Source organism: Puma concolor, unplaced genomic scaffold (genome assembly GCF_028749965.1).
Source record: "Puma concolor isolate L17-30 unplaced genomic scaffold, mPumCon1.1.hap2 unalloc_scaffold_45, whole genome shotgun sequence".
NCBI lineage: Eukaryota > Metazoa > Chordata > Mammalia > Carnivora > Felidae > Puma > Puma concolor.
Window position 1 is genome coordinate 13375 of NW_028240253.1, and position 19897 is coordinate 33271.

The 19897-nt window shown below is 55.9% G+C and overlaps 1 long non-coding RNA gene across 1 annotated transcript in view; it reads left to right on the forward strand.

The window, feature by feature from the left end:
* Positions 1 to 18749: 18749 nt before the first annotated feature.
* LOC147571202 (uncharacterized) overlaps positions 18750 to 19897 on the forward strand; it is a 45269-nt gene continuing 44121 nt past the window's right edge. The window contains exon 1 of the long non-coding RNA XR_015247617.1: positions 18750 to 18858. This is a non-coding gene — a long non-coding RNA (uncharacterized LOC147571202). The remainder of the gene's footprint in view (positions 18859 to 19897) is intronic.

The following is a 19897-nucleotide window of genomic DNA, read 5'->3' on the forward strand; positions in this document are numbered from 1 at the left end:
CAGGCACTGGGTTCACTGCAAGCTGCAGTGCCGCTCGCAGTGGGTTCACTGGAGGGTGCAGTGTCATGGGCACTGGGTTCACTGGAGGCTGCAGGGCTGTGGTACTAGGTTCATTGCATATTGCAGTGCCAGGGGAACTGGGTTCACAGGAGGGTGCAGTGCTTCGGGCACAGGGTTCACTGGAGGGTGCAGTGCCGCGGGCACTTGGTTCACTGCAGACTGCAGTGCCGCGGGTACTGGGTTCACTGCAGGCTGCAGTGCCGCGGGTACTGGGTTCACTGCAAGCTGCAGTGCCACTGGCACTTGGTTCACTGGACGGTGCAGTGCCTCAGGCACTGGGTTCACTGGAGGGTGCAGTGCCGCGGGCTCTAGGTTCGCTGCAGACTGCAGTGCCACGTGTACTGGGTTCACTGCCGGCTGCAGTGCCACTGGCACTGGGTTCACTGGAGGGTGCAGTGCCGCGGGCACTGGATTCACTGGAGGGTGCAGTGCCACAGGCTCTGGGTTCACTGCAGACTGCAGTGCCACGTGTACTGGTTTCACTGTAGGCTGCAGTGCCGCTGGCACTAGGTTCACTGGAGGGTGCAGTGCCGCGGGCAGTGGGTCAATGCACACTGCCGTGCCACAGGCACTGGGTTCACTGCACGCTGCAGTGCCGCTGGCACTGGGTTCAGTAGAGGGTGCAGTGCCGCGTGCACTGGGTTCACTGCAGACTGCAATGCCGCGTGCACTGGGTTCACTTCAGACTGCAGTGCCGCGGGTACTGGGTTCACTGCAGGCTGCAGTGCCGCTGGCACTGGGTTCACTGGAGGCTGCAGTGCTGTGGTCCAAGGTTCACTGCACGCTGCCCTGCCAGGGGAACTGGGTTTAGTGGAGGGTACAGAGCTTCGGGCACAGGGTTCCGCGGAATGCAGTGCTGCGGGCACTGGATTCACTGGAGGGTGCAGTGCCGCGGGTACTGGTTTCACTGCAGAATGCAGTGCCGCCGGCGCTGGGTTCACTGGAGGGTGCAGTTCTGTGGGCACTGGGTTCAGTGGAGGGTCCAGTGCCGCGGGCACTGGGTACATTTCAGACTGCAGTGCCGCTGGCACTGGGTTCACTGCAGACTGCAATGCCGCGGGCACAGGGTTCCCTGGAGAGTGCAGTGTCACTGGCACTGGGTTTCCTGGATGGTGCAGTGCCGCGGGCACTGCGTTCCCTGCGGAATGCAGTGCTGCGGGCACTGTGTTCACAGGAGGGAACAGTGTCATGGGCACAGGGTTCACTGGAGACTGAAGTGCTGTGGCACTAGTTTCACTGCATGCTGCAGTGCCAGGGGACGTGGGTGCACTGGAGGGTGCATTGTCTCGGGCACATGGTTCATTGCGGAATGCAGTGCCGAGGGTACTTGGTTCACTGCAGGGTGCAGTGCCGCAGGCACTGGGTTCACTGGAGTGTGCAGTGCCGCGGGCACTGGTTTCACTGGAGGGGGCAGTGTCTCGGGCAGTGAGTTCACTGGAGGGTGCAGTCCGTGGGCACTGTGTTCACTGGAGCGTGCAGTTCCACCGACACTGGGTTCACTGCAGACTGCAGTGCCACGGGTACTGGGTTCAGTGCAGGCTGCAGTGCTGCTGGCACTGTGTTCACTGGAGGGTGCAGTGCCGCGGGCACTGTGTTCACTGAAGACTGCAGTGCCACGGGCACTGGGTTCACTGCAGGCTGAAGTGCCGTTGGCACTGGTTTCACTGCAGGGTGTAGTGTCACAGGCACTGGGTTCACTGGAGGCTGCAGTGCTGTGGCACTAGGTTAACTGCATGCTGCCCGGCCAGGGGAACTTGGCTCACTGGAGGACGCAGTGCTTCGGGTACAGGCTTCAGCAGAATGCAGTTCCACAGGCACTGGATTCATTGGAGGGTGCAGTGCCGCTGGCACTGGGTTCACTGGAGGGTGCAGTGCCTCGGGCAGTGGGTCACTGCAGACTGCAGTGCCACAGGCCCTGGGTTCCCTTCAGGCTGCAGTGCCGCTCGCACTGGGTTCATTTGAGGGTGCAGTCTCAAGGGCACTGGATTCACCTGAGGCTGCAGTGCTGTGGTACTAAGTTCACTGCATGCTGCAGTGCCAGGGGAACTGGGTTCACAGGATGGTGCAGTGCCTCGGGCACAGGGTTTACTGGAGGGTGCAGTGCCGCGGGCACTTGGTTCACTGAAGGGTGCAGTGCCTCGTGCACTGGGTTCACTGGAGGGTGCAGTGCCGTGGGCACTGGGTTCACTGGAGGGTGCAGTGCAGCAAGCACTGGTTTCACTGGAGGGTGTAGTGTTTGGGCACTGTGTTCACTGGAGGGAGCACGGCCGTGGGCACTGGATTCACCTCACACTACAGTGCCACAGGCACTCGGTTCGCTGGAGGGTGCAGTGTCGCTAGCAGTGGGTTCACTGGAGGGTGCAGTGTCATGGGCACTGGGTTCACTGGGGGGGTTCAGTGTCACGGGCACTGGGTTCACTGGGAGGTGCAGTGCCGCTGGCACTGGGTTCACTGGAGGGTGCAGTGCCGTGGGCAGTGAGTCACTGCAGACTGCAGTGCCACAGGCACTGGGTTCACTGCACGCTGCAGTCCCGCTGGCACTGGGTTCACTGAACGGTGCAATGCCACGTGCACTGGGTTCACTGCAGACTGCAGTGCCGCGGGTACTGGGTTCACTGAAGTTGCAGTGCCGCTGGAACTGGGTTCACTGGAGGGTGCAGTGCCGCGGGCTGTGGGTCACTGCAGACTGCAGTGCCACAGGCACTTGGTTCTCTGCACGCTACATTGCCGTGGGCAGTGGGTTCACTGCAGACTGCAGTGCCACGGTAATTGGGTTCATTGCAGGCTGCAGTGCCGCTGGCACTGGGTTCACTGGACGGTGCAGTGCCGCTCGCACTGGGTTCACTGGAGGGTGCAGTGCCGCGGGCAGTGGGTCACTGCGGACTGCAGTGCCACAGGCACTGGGTTCACTGCACGCTGCAGTGTCGCTCGCACTGGGTTCACTGGAGGGTGCAGTGCTGTGGTACTAGGTTCACTGCATAATGCAGTTCCAGGGGAACTGGGTTCACAGGATGGTGCAGTGCCTCGGGCACAGGGTTTACTGGAGGGTGCACTGCGGCGGGCACTTGGTTCACTGAAGGGTGCAGTGCCTCGGGCACTGGGTTCACTGGAGGGTGCAGTGTCGTGGGCACTGGGTTCACTGGATGGTGCAGTGCAGCAAGCACTGGTTTCACTGGAGGGTGTAGCGTTTGGGCACTGTGTTCACTGGAGGGTGCACGGCCGTGGGCACTGGATTCACCTCACACTACAGTGCCACAGGCACTCGGTTCTCTGGAGGGTGCAGTGTCGCTAGCAGTGGGTTCACTGGAGGGTGCAGTGTCATGGGCACTGGGTTCACTGAGGGGTTCAGTGTCACGGGCACTGGGTTCACTGGGAGGTGCAGTGCCGCTGGCACTGGGTTCACTGGAGGGTGCAGTGTCACGGGCACTGGGTTCACTGGGTGGTGCAGTGCCGCTGGCAATGGTTTCACTGCAGAATGCAGTGCCACCGGCGCTGGGTTCACTGGAGGGTGCAGTTCCGTGGGCACTGGGTTCACTGGAGGGGGCAGTGTCTCGGGCAGTGAGTTCACTGGAGGGTGCAGTCCGTGGGCACTGGGTTCACTGGAGGGTGCAGTGCCGCGGGCACTGGGTTCACTGCAGACTGCAGTGCCATGGGTACTGGGTTCACTGCAGGCTGCAGTGCCGCTGTCACTGTGTTCACTGGAGGGTGCAGTGCCGCGGGCACTGGATTCACTGGAGGGTGCAGTGCCACGGGCCGTGGGTTCACTGCAGACTGCAGTGCCACGTGTACTGGGTTCACTGCAGGCTGCAGTGCCGCTGGCACTGGGTTCACTGGAGGGTGCAGTCCCGCGGGCACTGGGTTCACTGGAGGGTGCAGTGCCGCGCGCAGTGGGTCACTGCAGACTGCAGTGCCACAGGCATTAGGTTCACTGCACGCTGCAGAGCCGCTCGCACTGCGTTCACTGGAAGGTGCCGTGCCACGGGCTGTGGGTCACTGCGGACTGCAGTGCCACAGGCACTGGGTTCACTGCACGCTGCAGTGCCGCTCGCAGTGGGTTCACTGGAGGGTGCAGTGTCATGGGCACTGGGTTCACTGGAGGCTGCAGTACTGTGGTACTAGGTTCACTGCATATTGCAGTGCCAGGGGAACTGGGTTCACAGGAGGGTGCAGTGCCTCGGACACAGGGTTCACTGGAGGGTGCAGTGCCGCGGGCAATTGGTTCACTGAAGGGTGAAGTGCCTCGGGCACTGGCTTCACTGGAGGCCGCAGTGCCGCATGCACTGGGTTCACTGCAGACTGCAGTGCCGCGGGTACTGGGTTCACTGCAGCCTGCAGTGCCGCTGGCACTGGGTTCACTGGAGGCTGCAGTGCTGTGGCACAAGGTTCACTGCATGATGCCCTGCCAAGGGAACTGGGTTTAGTGGAGGGTACAGAGCTTCGGGCACAGGGTTCAGCGGAATGCACTGCTGCGGGCACTGGATTCACTGGAGGGTGCAGTGCCGCTGGCACTGGGTTCATTGGACGGTTCAGTGCCACGGGCATGGGTTCACTGGAGGGTGCAGTGCCGCTGCACTGGGTCGCTGCAGACTGCAGTGCCACAGACCCTGGGTTCCCTTCAGGCTGCAGTGCCGCTCGCACTGGGTTCATTTGAGGGTGCAGTGTCATGGGCACTGGTTTCACTGAGGGGTTCAGTGTCACGGGCACTGGGTTCACTGGGAGGTGCAGTGCCGCTGGCAGTGGGTTCACTGCAGGCTGCAGTGCCACTGGCACTGGGTTCACTGGAGGGTGCAGTTCCTCGGGCACTGGGTTCACTGGAGGGTGCAGTGCCGCGGGCTCTGGGTTCACTGCAGACTGCAGTGCCACGTGTACTGGGTTCACTACAGGCTGCAGTGCTGCTGGCACTGGGTTCACTGGAGGGTGCAGTGTCGTGGGCACTGGATTCATTGGTGGGTGCAGAGCCACGGTCTCTGGGTTCACTGCAGACTGCAGTGCCACTTATACTGGGTACACTGCAGGCTTCAGTGCCGCTGGCACTGGGTTCACTGGAGGGTGCAGTGCCACGGGCACTAGGTTCACTGAAGGGTGCAGTGCCTCGGGCACAGGGTTCACTGGAGCGTGCAGTGGCGTGGGCACTGGGTTTACTGCAGACTGCAGTGCCACGGTAATTGGGTTCATTGCAGGCTGCAGTGCCGCTCGCACTGGGTTCACTGGAGCCTGCAGTGCCGCGTGCACTGGGTTCACTACAGACTGCAGTACCACGGGTACTGGGTCCACTGCAGGCTGCAGTGCCGCTGGCACTGGGTTCACTGGAGGCTGCAGTGCTGTGGCACAAGGTTCACTGCACGATGCCCTGCCAGGGGAACTGGGTTTAGTGGAGGGTACAGAGCTTCGGGCACAGGGTTCAGCGGAATGCAGTGCTGCGGGAACTGGATGCACTGGAGGGTGCAGTGCCGCTGGCACTGGGTTCACTGGACGGTGCAGTGCCACGGGCATGGGTTCACTGGAGGGTGCAGTGCCGCTGCACTGGGTCGCTGCAGACTGCAGTGCCACAGACCCTGGGTTCCCTTCAGGCTGCAGTGCCGCTCGCACTGTGTTCATTTGAGGGTGCAGTGTCATGGGCACTGGGTTCACTGGAGGCTGCAGTGCTGTGGTACTAAGTTTACTGCATGCTGCAGTGCCAGGGGAACTGGGTTCACAGGATGGTGCAGTGCCTCGGGCACAGGGTTTACTGGAGGGTGCAGTGCCGCGGGCACTTGGTTCACTGAAGGGTGCTGTGCCTCGGGCAGTGGGTTCACTGGAGGTTGCCGTGCCGTGGGCACTGGGTTCACTGGATGGTGCACTGCAGCAAGCACTGGTTTCACTGGAGGGTGTAGTGTTTGGGCACTGTGTTCACTGGAAGGTGCACGGCTGTTGGCACTGGATTCACCTCACACTACAGTGCCACAGGCACTCGGTTCTCTGGAGGGTGCAGTGTCGCTAGCAGTGGGTTCACTGGAGGGTGCAGTGTCATGGGCACTGGATTCACTGGGGGGTTCAGTGTCACGGGCACTGGGTTCACTGGGAGGTGCAGTGCCGCTGGCACTGAGTTCACTGGAGGGTGCAGTGTCACGGTCACTGGGTTCACTGGGTGGTGCAGTGCCACGGGCACTGGTTTCACTGCAGAATGCAGTGCCGCCGGTGCTGGGTTCACTGAAGGGTGCAGTTCTGTGGGCACTGGGTTCAGTGGAGGGTCCAGTGCCGCGCGCACTGGGTACATTCCAGACTGCAGTGCCGCTGGCACTGGGTTCACTGCAGACTGGAATGCCGCGGGCACTGGGTTCCCTGCAGACTGGAATGCCGCGGGCACTGGGTTCCCTGGAGAGTGCAGTGTCACTGGCACTGGGTTTTCTGGATGGTGCAATGCCGCGAGCACTGTGTTCACGGGAGGGTGCAGTGTCATGGGCACTGTGTACATGGAGACTGAAGTGCTGTGGCACTAGTTTCGCTGCATGCTGCAGTGCCAGGGGACGTGGGTTCACTGGAGGGTACAGTGTCTCGGGCACATGGTTCATTGGGGAATGCAGTGTCTTGGACACTGGGTTCACTGAATGGTGCAGTACCGCGGGCACTGGGTTCACTGCAGACTGCAGTGCCATGGGTATTGGGTTCACTGCAGGCTGCAGTGCCGCTGGCACTGGGTTCACTGGAGGGTGCAGTGTTGCGGGCACTGGGTTCACTGGAGGGTGCAGTGCCGCGCGCTCTGGGTTCACTGCAGACTGCAGTGCCACGTGTACTGGGTTCACTGCAGGCTGCAGTGCCGCTGGCACTGGGTTGACTGGAGGGTGCAGTGCCACGGGCACTGCGTTCACTGTAGACTGCAGTGCCACGGTCACTGGGTTCACTGCAGGCTGAAGTGCCGCTGGCACTGGGTTCACTGGAGGGTCAGTGTCGCAGGTACTGTGTTCACTTGAGGATGTAGTGCGTCTGGCAGTGGGTTCACTGGAGGCTGCATTGCCTTGAGCACTGGGTTCACTGGAAGCTACCATGCCACAGATCCAGGTGCACTGCAGGGTGCCGTTCCGCAGGCACTGTGTTCATTCTAGGCTCCAGGGCCGCGAGCAGTGTTTTCACTGGAGGATGCAGTACTGTGGGCACCGGGTTCCCTGGAGGATTCAGTGCCACGGACACTGGGTTCACTAGATGCTCCTATGCTGCTGGCAATGGGTTCCCTGGAGAATCCAGTGCTGTGGCCCTGGTTTCACTGGAGGATGCAGCTCCATGGGCCCTGGGTTCCCTGGAGGCTGCAATGCTGCTGGCACTTGGTTCACTGGAGGCTGCAGTGCTGCGGGCAGTGGGTTCACTGGAGGTTCCAGTGCCTCGGGTACTGGGTTCATTGGATGATGCAGTGCCGCAGGCACTGTGTTCACCAGAAGATGCAACTCCTTGGGCATTGGTTTCACTGTAGGCTGTAGTGCCTCGGCCTGAGGGTTCACTGTTAGCAGCAGTGGTGGCGCAGTGGGTGTCCTGCAAGCAGAAGTGCTTCGGGGAGTGGATTCAATGTCAGCTTCACTGCATTGGACAATGGGTTCATTGGAGGCGGCAGGGCCTCAGGCACTGGGTGCACTGTAGGATCCATTGCCGCAGGCATTGGATTCACAGTAGGATTCAGTGTCGAGGGCACTGGGTTCTCTGGAGGCTGCAGTGCCACCGGCAGTGTGTTCACTGGATCTCCAGTGCTGTGGGCCCTGGTTTCACTGGAGGATGCAGTGCCGCCGGCATTGGGTTCACTGGAGGATGCAGTATCGAGGGCATTGTTTTCACTGGAGGCTCCAGTGCCACAGGCACTACGTTCACTGGAGGAGTCTATGTCCCAGTCACTGGGTTCACTGGAAGCTGCCGTGTCACGGTCACTTGGCTCACTGGAGTCTCCAGTACCGCGGGCACTGGGTTCACTGGATGATGTAGTGCCGCAGGCACTGTGTTCACTGGAGGATGCACCTTCGCAGGCCCTGGGTTCACTGTAGCCTCCAGTGCCACGGGCACTAGGTTCACTGGATGATGCAGTGTCACGGGCCTTGTTTTCACTGGAGTGCCGATATCAGGCACTGAGATTGACGACTGCAGTCACTCGGAGTCACCGCAGACACTGAGTGTGACTTTGACTTCAGTCACTGGGAATGGCTATGACATCAGCCACTGGGAGTAACTTGACTTGTCAGTGGTAGTGACATCAGGATTGATTTCAGTCACTGGGAGTTACTTCGAGAGTGACTTCCGTCAGTGGGAGTGACTTCAGTCATTAGGGGTGAGTGACTTCACTCACTGGGCATGACCTCAGGCACTGGGTATGCCTGTGCCCTTCAGGCAGGGGGCTAGCCTTCAGGCACAGGGTGAGAATTCAGGCGTGGGGCGTGCCTTCAGGCAAGGGGCGTGCCTTCAGGCACTGGGCGGGGCTTCATGCATGGGGCAAGGCTTCAGGCACGGGGCTTGCTTTCAGGTGCTTGGCTTGACTTCAGGCACGGGGCTTGTCTTCAGGCACGGGGCTTGAGTACAGGCACCTGGAGCTGTTTCAGGCAAGAGGCATGCCTTCAGGAACAGGGCGCGGCTTCAGGCGCAGGGAGCGTCTTTAGGCACGTGGCGCACCTTCAACCATGGGGCTTGTCATCAGGCACTGGGAGCACCTTCAGGTACAGCAAGCGGCTTCTTGCACAGGGAGCAACTTAAGGCACAGGGGGAGTCTCTGCTATAGGCACGGAGCGCCCTCTGGCGAGGGGTGCGCTGTCAGGCATGGTATGCGCCTTCAGGGAGTGCCTGTGCTCTTCATTCAAGGGGAGCGCCTTCAGGCATGGAACATGCCTTCAGGCACAGGGTGTGCCTTCAGGCACTGGGCGAGGCATTATGCATGGAGCGCTGCTTCAGTCAAGGGGCTTGCTTTCAGGCAGTGGGCTTGCCTACAGGCATACAGAGCTCTATCAGGCATGGGTCCTGTCTTCTGGAACAGGGAGTGGCTTCAGGCACAGGGAACATCTTCAGGCAAGGGGTGCACCTTCAGCCATGGGGCTTGTCTTCAGGTACTGGGAGCGCCTTCAGGCACAGGGAGCAGCTTCATGCAAGGGGCGTGCCTTCAGGCAAGGGGAACATCTGTGCTCTTCAGGCATGGGGCACGCAGTCAGGCATGGGGCGAACCATCAGGCATAGGGAGTGGCTTCAGGCATGATGCATGGCTTCAGGCAAGAGGAGGTCCTGTGCCATTCAGACAAGGGGAGTACCTGTCACACTCAGGCACGGAATGCCCCATCCTGCAGGGGAGCTCAGTCAGACTCAGGGCATGCCTTCAGGCATGGGGTATGCCTTTAGAGAGTGCTGGTGACTTTCAGGCAAGGGGAGTGCCTTCAGACAAGGGGAGTGCCTTCAGGCATTGGAGGCTCTGTCCTGTGAGCACAGAGCCTGGGGTTTCTGTGCTGGGAGTACAGAGCATGGAGGGGCTTCTTGGGATTCTATGTCTCCCTCTCTGTCCTTCCCCAGGAGGCTCTGTGGTGAGAGCACAGAGCCTGGCGCCTGCTTGGGGTTCTGTGTCTCCCTCTCACTCTGTCCTTCCCCTGGAGTGTCTTCAGGCACTGGGAGTGCCAATTTCAGGCACTGGGAGTGATGACTGCAGTCCCTGTGAGTGGAGATTCCAGTCACTGGGAGTAACTGCAGACACTGAGAATGACTTTGACTTCAGTCTCTGGGAGTGTCTGTGACATCAGTCACTGGGAATGACTTTGACTTCAGTCACTGGGAGTGACTTCATTCACTGGGAGTGACTTTGGGAGTGACTTCAGTCACTGGGAGTGACTTCGAGAGGGACTTCCCTCACTGGGAGTGACTTTGGGCATGACTTCTGTCACTGGGAGTGACATCTGGAGTGACTCTCATCACTGGGAGTGATTTCAAGAGGGACTTCCCTCACTGGGAGTGACTTCAGGCGGACTTCTGTCCCTGGGAGTGATATCTGGAGTGACTTCCGTCACTGGCAGTCACTTAGGGAGTGACTTTCATCACTGGAAGTGACTTCGGGAGAGACTTCCGTCACTGGGAGTGACTTTGGGATGACTTCCTTCACTGGGAGTGACTTTGTCTTCAGTCACTGGGAGTGACTTTGACTTCATTCCCTGGGATTGACTTTGGGAGTGACTTCATTCACTGGGCATGACTTCAGACATTGGGAGTGACTGACTTCAGTCACTGGGAATGCCTTCAGGCACTGGGCATGCCTAACCCTTCATGCAAGGGGCGAGCCTTCAGGCATGGGGCAAGCCTTCAGGCAGGGGCGAACCTGCAGGCATTGGACCTGCCTTCAGTCATGGGACATGGCTTCATGCTCGGGGCATAGCTTTAGGCAAGGGGCTTGCCTTCAGGTAAGGGGCTTGTCTTTAGGCATGGGGCATGCCTTCAGGCCCTCTGGGGGACCCAGAGGAGGGTGCATGGGAGGGTGCCAGTCATGCTTATTCTTTGGGTGCCAAGGCCAGCCTCTTGTGTGGGCCACTCTTCGGTTGGTCCTCAGCAACCCCCTTGTGCAGGTCCCTCTGGGCTTTGGAAATGACATGGTGATGTTCCCCGTTCCATGCCAAGTAAGCCTGCACCACATCTGGGGCCCATGTGCGTGGTTTTCTCCGAGTTAGGAATTGGGTCCCCATCGGGAATGAGCCATAGCTAGGGCAAGGGTTTGATCCAGGGACGGGACGTAAGCAAGGCCGAAGGAACAACAATCCCTTTACCTCCATGGAGGGCTGAATGAGGGTTCATGCACGGATGTGGGTCACGATAGGGTTAGCGTTAGACTTAGGGTGAGATTCCAATTGAGGAGTATGGAGTGGGTCATGATTAGGGTGAGGGATAGCTCCAAGGAGTCCCCAGGTGATGAACCCCATGCAGTGCAGTGGTCTCCTGGGAGGGCTCAGTGGAGGGCACATGGGAGGGTACTGGTCAGGTTTAGTCTTTGGTTACCAGTGCCAGCCTTGCATGTGGGCCATTTTTGGGCCTCAGCAAGCACTTTGACACCTCCCTCTGCTATTTGGACATGACATGGTGGTGGTCCACGCTCCATGTGGAGTAATCCTGCACCGCTTCTGGGCCACAGGTGCGTGATATTCTCTGCATTAGGAATTGGATCCCCATCGGGATAGAGAAATAGCTAGGGTTAGAGTTAGATCCAGGGACATAAGCAAGGCCAAAGCAACAAGAATCCATTTATCTCCAGTGAGTATGAATGAGGGCCAGCGGTAGCTGGTCAGGTGTAGGGTTAGTGTTAGAATTGGGGTGAGGTTTAGGTTGAGAAATACAGCGAGGATCATGGTGAGGGTTAGGGGTAGGTTCCAGGAGGCGCTTAAGTGCAGAAACCTAAGTAGTGCAGTGGTCTCCTAGAGGGTTGAGTGGAGGGTGCAAAAGATGGTGCCATTCCTTCTTAGTCTTAGGGTGTCAAGGCCACCCTTTGGTGTAGGACACTCCTTAGTTGGGCCTCAGCAGAGCCCTTGTTCAGCTCCCTCTTAGCTTTGGAAATGACATGGTGATGTTCCAGGTTCCAAGCCGAGTGATTTACACCATGAGCATGCTGTTGTCAGTCATTGGAATTGGGTTCCCATGAGGAGGGAGACATAGCTAGGGTTAGGGTTCAGTGCAGGGACATAACCAGGGCAGACTGACTCCAGTCTCATGAATTTCATGGAGGGCTTAAGTGAGAAATCTTGCGAGGGTACGGGTCTGGTATAGAGTTAGTGTGAGAGATAGGTTTAGGTTTAGGTTGAAGGTTCAGGGTTCTGGTTACGGTTGGGGTTAGGTCCCAGGAGGCTCCGGATGCTGAACCCGCAGCAGTGCAGTGGTCTCCCTGAAGTGCTGACTGGAGTACACAATGGATGCTGCGGGTCAGGATTAGTCTTTCGGTTGCCAGGCCAGACAACTCTTTCTGGCACTCTTCGGGTAAGCCTCAGGAATGCTCTCGGGCACAACGGAGGCTGCCGGTCAGGATTAGTCTTTGGGTTCCAAGGCTGGACAAGTGTATTGGACACTCTTTGGGGGAGACCTCAGGAATCCTCTTATGCAGCAGCAGCCGGGCTTTGGAAATGACATGGTGATGTTCCACGTTCCACGCTGAGTGATCCTGCACTGCTTCTCGACCCCATGTGCATTCTATTGTCAGACATTGGGATTGGGTACTAATGGAGAGTGAGTTTTAGCTAGGGTTAGGGTTCAGTGCAGGGATGTGGCCAGAGCCAAAGGACTCCAGTCTCGTGATCTCCCTCGAGGGCTGAAGTGAGGGCACATGCGCTGGTGTGGGTCTGGTGTAGAGGTATTGTGAGATATATGGTCAGGTGAGATTGAGGGTTATCATCAGGGTTATGGTTAGGGTTAGGGTAGGTCAAAGAAGGATCCAGGCGCTGTACCCACAGCAGTGCAGTTGTCTCCCCGAAGGGCTGAGTCAGTGCACAATGGAGGCTGCTCGTCAGAATTAGTCTCTGGGTTCCAAGGACGGACAATTCTATAAGGTTTGGTGTAGATAGGTGGGTCTAGTGTGATAGAAACTGTTAGATTTAGGTTGAGGGTTATGGTTAGGGTTATGGTTAGGTTTAGAGTTAGGTCCCAGGAGTCTCCAGGCGCTGAACCCTGCACAGCAGTGCAGTCGTCTCCTGGAAGGGTTGAGCGGAGTGCACAATGGAGGCTGCCAGTCAGGAATAGTCTTCGTTTTCCAAGGCCAGACAACTGTATTGGGCACTCTTCAGTTAGGCCTGTTGAATCCTCGAGTGCAGTGGCAGCCGGGCTTTTGAAATGACATGATGATGTTCCACATTCCACACCAAGTATTCCTGCACTGCTTCTCAATTCATGTGTGTGCTGATGTCAGACTGTGAATTGGGTCCCCATGGGGAAGGAGCCTTAGCCAGGGTTAGGGTTTGGAGCAGGGAAGTCACCAGGGCCAAAGCAACTCCAGTCTAGTGATATTCCTCAAGGGCTGACCTGAGATCCCATGCGAGGGTGCGGTTCAAGTGTAGGGTTAGGGTTAGAAACAGGGTTACGATTAGGTTGAGGGTTATGGTTAGGGGTACAGTTAGGGTTTTCTTCATTCCCAAGGCTCCATGCGCTGAACCCACAGCAGTGCAGTTGCCTCCACAAATGACTGAGTGGTGTGCACAACCGAGGCTGCAGGTCAGGATTAATCTTTGGGTTCTAAGGACAGACAACTGTATCTGGTCTGGTGTAGATAGGTGTGTCTAGTGTGAGTGATAGGGTTAGGTTTAGGTTGAGGGTTAGCATTGGGTCCTGGTTAGCATTAGGGTTAGGTCCCAGGACGTTCCAGGCACTGAAACCACAGCAGAGTAGTTGTCTCCCCAAAGGGCAGAAGGGAGTACACAAGGGAGGGTGCTGGTCAGGAGTAGTATTTTGGTTCCAAGACCAGACAACTGTATGGGTCACCCATCGTTAGGCCTCAGGAATCCTCTTGTGCAGCTGCAGCCGCGCTTTGGAAATACATGGTGATGTCTACATTCAATGCTGACTGTTCATGAACCGTTTCTGGTCCTGGTGTGTGTGCTGTTATTAGTCTTTCGATATGGATCCCCATGGGGAGAGGGCCTTAGGTTATAGTTTTAGATTTAGCGGATAGAGTTAGAGCGTTAGGATGAGGGTTTTAGGGTTAGAGTTAGAGGCTTAGGGTTAGAGGGTTAGGGTAAGATTAGGGTTAGTTCGGGTTATGTTTATGGTTAGTTAGAGGTAGGGCTAGGGTTAGGGGAAGGGTAGGGGCAGGATTTAGCATTAGGGTATGGTTAGGGTTAGGTGTTAGGTTTAGGTGGTGGGATTTTGTTTAGTGATAGGGTTGGAGTTGGGCAAGGAGTAGGTCATGCTTGCATCCCCACTTTGAGCGGGAAGGTGTTCATATGTGGACACCGCCCTCCATGTTCAAGGGATTGTGTTCTTGCGCTCGCCCCAGTGTCTCTGCACTGTAGGTTGTTCTTGCCTCGCCCATTCCAGCTTTGCTCTGGAGTTTTTCACACCGTCACCCCACCCCCTCTCGGTATGGTAAGATTTCATGTTCCACCCAATCGCTTTTGGTGCAAGGGGTGTGTTCACACATGCGACCCTCCACACTCTCTATGTGCGATGGTGTCACCCATGAGCCTCACAGATCCTTAGATTGGGATTACTGATGCCAGTATTAAATCATGAATATCTATTTTCACTTTCACAACTGAAGAAGTAGGCGTTTTTTAAGGTAAGGTTTATGGTTAGCATTAATGTTAGGTGTCAGTTAAGGTTTAGGGCATGGTGCAATCCCCCTTGGTGTGGGATGGCGTGACGATTGTGTCCCATCTGCTTCATTTATCCGCGATGTAGCAGTGATATTCCTTTTAATTCAGATGATTTCCTTGGCACCCGGATGTCTCTGAGTTACGCGTCCCACTTCGTCTTGGTTCATGATCTCTCGGTTTCTGGTTTTGATCCCTGGGTAGCCACTGTGCCTATAGCTGGGAATCTGGAGCCTGCTTCAGATACTATCTGTCTCTCTCTCTCTCTGCCCATGCCCCACTTGTGTTCTTTGTGTCTTTCAAAAATTAATGTACCTAAAATCATTTTCAATCTGATATTTCCTGGATGGTTCTTTTCACTTTCATTGCTGAAGAAGCAGGCGTCTGTCTCGTTCATTGTTCTTTTGTTATCTTTGGCATAGCTGACACATATATGACATTTCCCCAGCCAGCATCGGGGATGTGCAGCATTTCTCCTACCAGCCGGACACCTCTCATCCACTGTAACACTGCATTCCTCTAGAGCATCCCACATGCTCTCGGAAACTGGATTGTAACTGTGGATGGTAGCAGTGTCCCATAGTCTTCTGATGGTATTTCAGGAGGTTCCTCATTCGCATCTTTGGTTACCTGAGTGTCTTCTGACATCTCTCATGTTTCCACTAGGCCGCTGCTATGATGCTCAACAGGGAACCTGAAGCACACAGGGATTCAGGAGCAGACCAACTACCGCTTGGCTCCCACAAATGGTTGCCTTGGAGCTCTTTATGGAAGAGGAGAAAACACCCACCACCACCGTTTCACAACCCTGCACCGAATGTGGAGACAACAATCACCCACCCCCAAAGGAAACTCTAGCAGGGTACATGTATCAAACCTAAGGTGTTGGTTATGTATTTTGGGTCAATAAGTGAGGTTGTACTTTTGACTGGTAAGTGTACATCTAAATCCCTCAGGGGGGATATTCTCTGAGGTCACCCCAACCTAAATTGTTGGCCCATGGGGAGATGTGTTGTCCCTATTGACTGTATTGATGTTGTCTCTGTAGGCCAGTGAATTAAAGCTCCATAGGGTCTTGTCCTGTTCATGCCTCTTCACGGGAAATTCCATTTCACCTATTGAAAAAGACAGCAAAGGAGTAGTGTTGCCACTATTAAATCTGACGTTTCATGAATGAGTCTTTTCACTTTCATGGCTGAAGAAGCAGCATCTCTTATAATGAGGGTTAGGGTTTGGATTACCCTGAGGATTAGGGTAAGGGTTAAGTCATGCTTGCATCCCCGTTTTGGCAAGGGAGGTACGTCACACCTGACCCCCACCACCCTCCTTGCGGAAGGGTGTTCAGGCATGCAGCCTGCCTCCCCTCCACAAGGGAGTAGTGATGCCACTACTTAATGTGTTGTTTCATGAATGGCTCTTTTCCCTTTCACAGCTGAAGAAGCAGGCATTTCTTAAGGTAAGTGTTATGGTTAGGATTGCCGTTCATGGTTAGGGTAAGGGATAGGCCATGCCTGCACCCTCCCTTGGAGTGGGAGGGCGTTCACACATGAGCCACGCAACCCCTCATCTCGGGAGGGTGTTCACCAATAGGAACCAGTCCCCTTCAGCGGGGGGGATGTTGATGTATGCGCCTGCACCCATCTCGTGTGCGAGGGTGTTCATGCATGGACACCACAACCCTTGGCGAGGGAGGGCATTTGTCCATGCACCATGCCCTCCTTGGCTCAGGAGGTGTTCACGCATGAGCATAGTGCCCCCTTAGCTTGAGAGGGTGTTCAGGTAGGTGCATGAACCTGCCCCCCAGAGTGGGAGGGGGTTCACGCATGTGCCCTCCCCCCTTAGGCACTGGAGGGGGTCACCTGTGCACAGCACCACTAGTCAGCAAGGGAGTAGTGATGCCACTATTAAATCTGACGTTTCATGGACGGCTGTTTTCACTTTCACAGCTGAAGAAGCATGCATCTCTTAAGGTCAGGGGTAGGGTTAGCATTACAGTTAGGGGTTAAGATAAGGGCTAGGTCATGCTTGCTCTCTCCCCTCAGCACGGGAAGACTTCACACATCACCCCACTATCCTGAGCAAGGGAGAGAGTTCACCCTTTCACCCAATCCCTGAGAGTGGTAAAATATTGAAGCACGTGCTCCACTCCACTTCCGTTGGGGGGGCTTTCACACATGCGTAGATGCCCCCTTCAGGACAGATTCTTCACATATGTGCATGACCACCTGTCGGGTCGGGAGGGTGTTCAATCATGGGCACACCCCACCTCTGCATGGGAGATGGTTCATGCATGTGTCTTGCTCATCTCAGCAGGGAGGGTTTTTACGCATGTGCACAGCCCCACCTTGGTGTGGGAGGAGGTCACCCATGCAGAGCGCCACCCTTCAATCAGGGAATAGTGATGCCATCATTAAATGTGACGTTTCATGAATGGTTCTTTTCAATTTCACAGCTGAAGTAGCAGACAACTCTTAAGGTAAGGGTCTGGGTTAGCATTACCAATAACGGTTAGGGTAAGGGTTAGGTCGTGCTTCCACACCCAACCCCTTGTCTCTATAGTGTATTCACGCAATAGCACCGCCCCTCAATGTGGGAGAATATTCATGCATGTGTCCCACCCCCTTCAGGGTGGGAGGGTGTTCACACATGTGCCCCATCCTCTTCAGCTTGTAAGTGCGTTCACGCATTCTCACATTTGCACCACCCGTCCCAAGGTGAGGGAGGGTGTTGACACATGTGCCCTTCTCCCTCGGCATGGGAGGTGGTTCACACATGCTCCTCATCCCCTCGGTGATGGAGGGTGTCACCCATGAACAGTGCCACCCCTCGGAGAGGGAGTACTGTTGCCACTATCAAATGTGACCTTTCCTCAATGATTCTTTTCACTTTCACAGCTGAAGAAGCATGCATCACTTAAGGCAAGGGTTAGGGTTAGCATTACATTTAGGCTTTAGGGTATGGGTTAGGTCATGCTTGCTCCCCCTCTCTGCACGAGAGGTGTTTCACTAATACTCCATGCCCCCCCTGGCACAGATGGGTACAGCCCTCCGTCCGTGTAGAAGGGTGTTCTCACGCACAACCCTCCTTGTTGACGGAGGGCATTTGTGCACGCACCCTGCCCCATTAGTGCGGGATTTTGTTCTCGTGTGTGTAAGGCCCCCCTCCTGGCAGAAGGGCATTCACCCATGTGCACCATCCCCTCACTTTGGCATGGGAAGGTGTTGACCTATGTGACGTGACACATCAGCATGGGGGAATATTCACGCATCTGCCCCGAACCCCTCTGCCCGGGAGGGTGTTCATGCATGTGCACAGACACCAGTCAGTGAGGGACAGTATTCATGCATGCGCACAACAACCCCTCCATGAAGGAGGGAAGTCACAATGCGCTATGCATCCCTCAACAAGGGAATGGTTCAAGCATGTGCCGCATACCCATTTTGGCTTGGGAGGGTGTTGACCTATGCACCTTACCCCCTCAGCGCTGGAGGGTGTTCATAGATGTGCACAGCCTCCGTTGTGGCGGACGTGTGAACCCCGGCTAGGGGAGGGATGCCATTCACACGTAGGCCCCACCCATACCCCTGGGTGCTGTTCACACATGTGCACAGCTCTCCCTACTGGCGGAAGAGTGTTCACACATGCACAAAACTCCTGCTCCAAGAGGTAGGGCGTTTCCACATGAGCACAATCCCCATCAGTGAGGGAGGGCATGCATGCATGCTCCTTACACACTACCACAGGAGGCAGTACAGGCATGCGCACAGCCCCCCTTACTGGTGTATGTTCACGCATGCACACAGCTCCCCTCAATGAGGGAAGGCATTTGCACATGCGCCCCCCTCCCCTGGGCAAGGAAGGGTGTTCAGGCATGCACAGAACCACCACCTCAGCCAGGGAGGTCGTTGGTGCATGCGCCCTGCCCCACTTAGCACAGGAGGTGGTTCAGGCTTCCGCCTGGCCCCCTGTCAGCATGTGAGTCGGTCACCCATGCACAGCGCCACCCCTCAGGGAGGAAGTACTGATGTCACTATTGAATGTGATATTTCATGAATGGTTCTTTTCACTTTCACAGCTGAAGAAACACAGCTGAAGAAATGCGGCCAGGGAGGGCGTTGACGTATGCTCCCCGCTCCCCTTGCCAGGATGCTGTTCACACATGTGCAAAGTCCCCCCTCCTTGCCAAAGGGGGTCCAAGCATGACCACAACCCCTGCTCTGTGAGGCAGACCATTTGTACAGGCACACAACCCTCCCTCAGCAAGGGACAGTGTTCATGCTTGGCCCCAGTCACCTCGGTGGGAAGGGTGTTCACACATGCACATAACCCCCCTCAGCACGGAGGGCGTTCAAACATGTGCCCCACCCCACTTGACGCCAGAGGTGGTTCAGGATTCTGCCTTGCCCCTGCTTGGTGTGTGAGATGGTCACCCATGCACAGTGCCACCTTTTAGGGAGAGAGTAGTGGTGTCACTATTAAATGTGATATTTCACGAATGGTTCTTTCACTTTCACAACTGAAGAAACACACATCTCTTAAGGTAAGTGTTAGGGTTGGCACTGACATAAGGGGTAGGGTAAGGCTTAGGTAGTACTTCCTCCACCCTGGGTATGAAAGGTTTTCAAGCATTATCTTTCCCCCCCTTAGGACAGGAGGGAGTTAACACTTGCGCCCTCCCACATCAAGGGAGGGGGTCACCATTGCACCACTGTCTCTGTGATGGACGGGTGTCACTCATGTTCTTTCCCACACCTTGGCACGGGAGGTGATCATGCATGTGCCCCTTCTGCATCCCTTCATCGGCGATGTAGCCTTGATGTTCCTTTTAGGCCAGACGTATTTTGCACTGCCTCGGCCTCTCAGTGGATTAAGTTTCCCACTTCAGGTCATGGTCTCACGGTTTGTGGTTTCAAACCCTTGGTTCACCTCTGTGCTGATGACTCTGAACATGGAGCCTGCTTCAAATACTGTGTCTCACTTTCTGTCTGCCCCTTCCCCACGTGTGTTCTGTCTGTCTGTCTATCTCTCTCTCAAAAAAAACAGTGAAGAAAAAAACATTTTAAAGCAGCTCCATCAGTCTACTTGTCTTCTTGCCATATATCCACCTCTTCACGGGATGGTCCATTTCACCGATTGGAAGAGACAGTAAAACCCTCGTGTGGCCATTCAAATGAGTCACTATTTAGGAAACAAGTGATTATGCTACTTTTCCACGGTCAGGATACCATGGCCATTTTATGATTGTCCCTAGGCAGGCGGGGCCTCTAAAACTAGAAATGCTAGAGGTGATTTTACTGGTAAACAGGTGGGGTTTGTGTTCACCGAGTTCCTTTTACTTCGTTTCATCTTTCCTTGATTGCCTATCTGTGTTGGGTCAACAATTGGTTTGATATTGACTTTACAGTTAGGTTATTTTTATCTAATGGTTAACTATCCATGGTTATCTGCTCTGATAGAGCTTAAGCAAGTACAAATATTTCATGTTGCACATACTAGCATTAGTGTTTCCTGTGCACCTGCAGCTGTTTCTCCTGGCCCACGGGGAGCAATCACTTCCCATCCAGCACCACCTGCTTTGT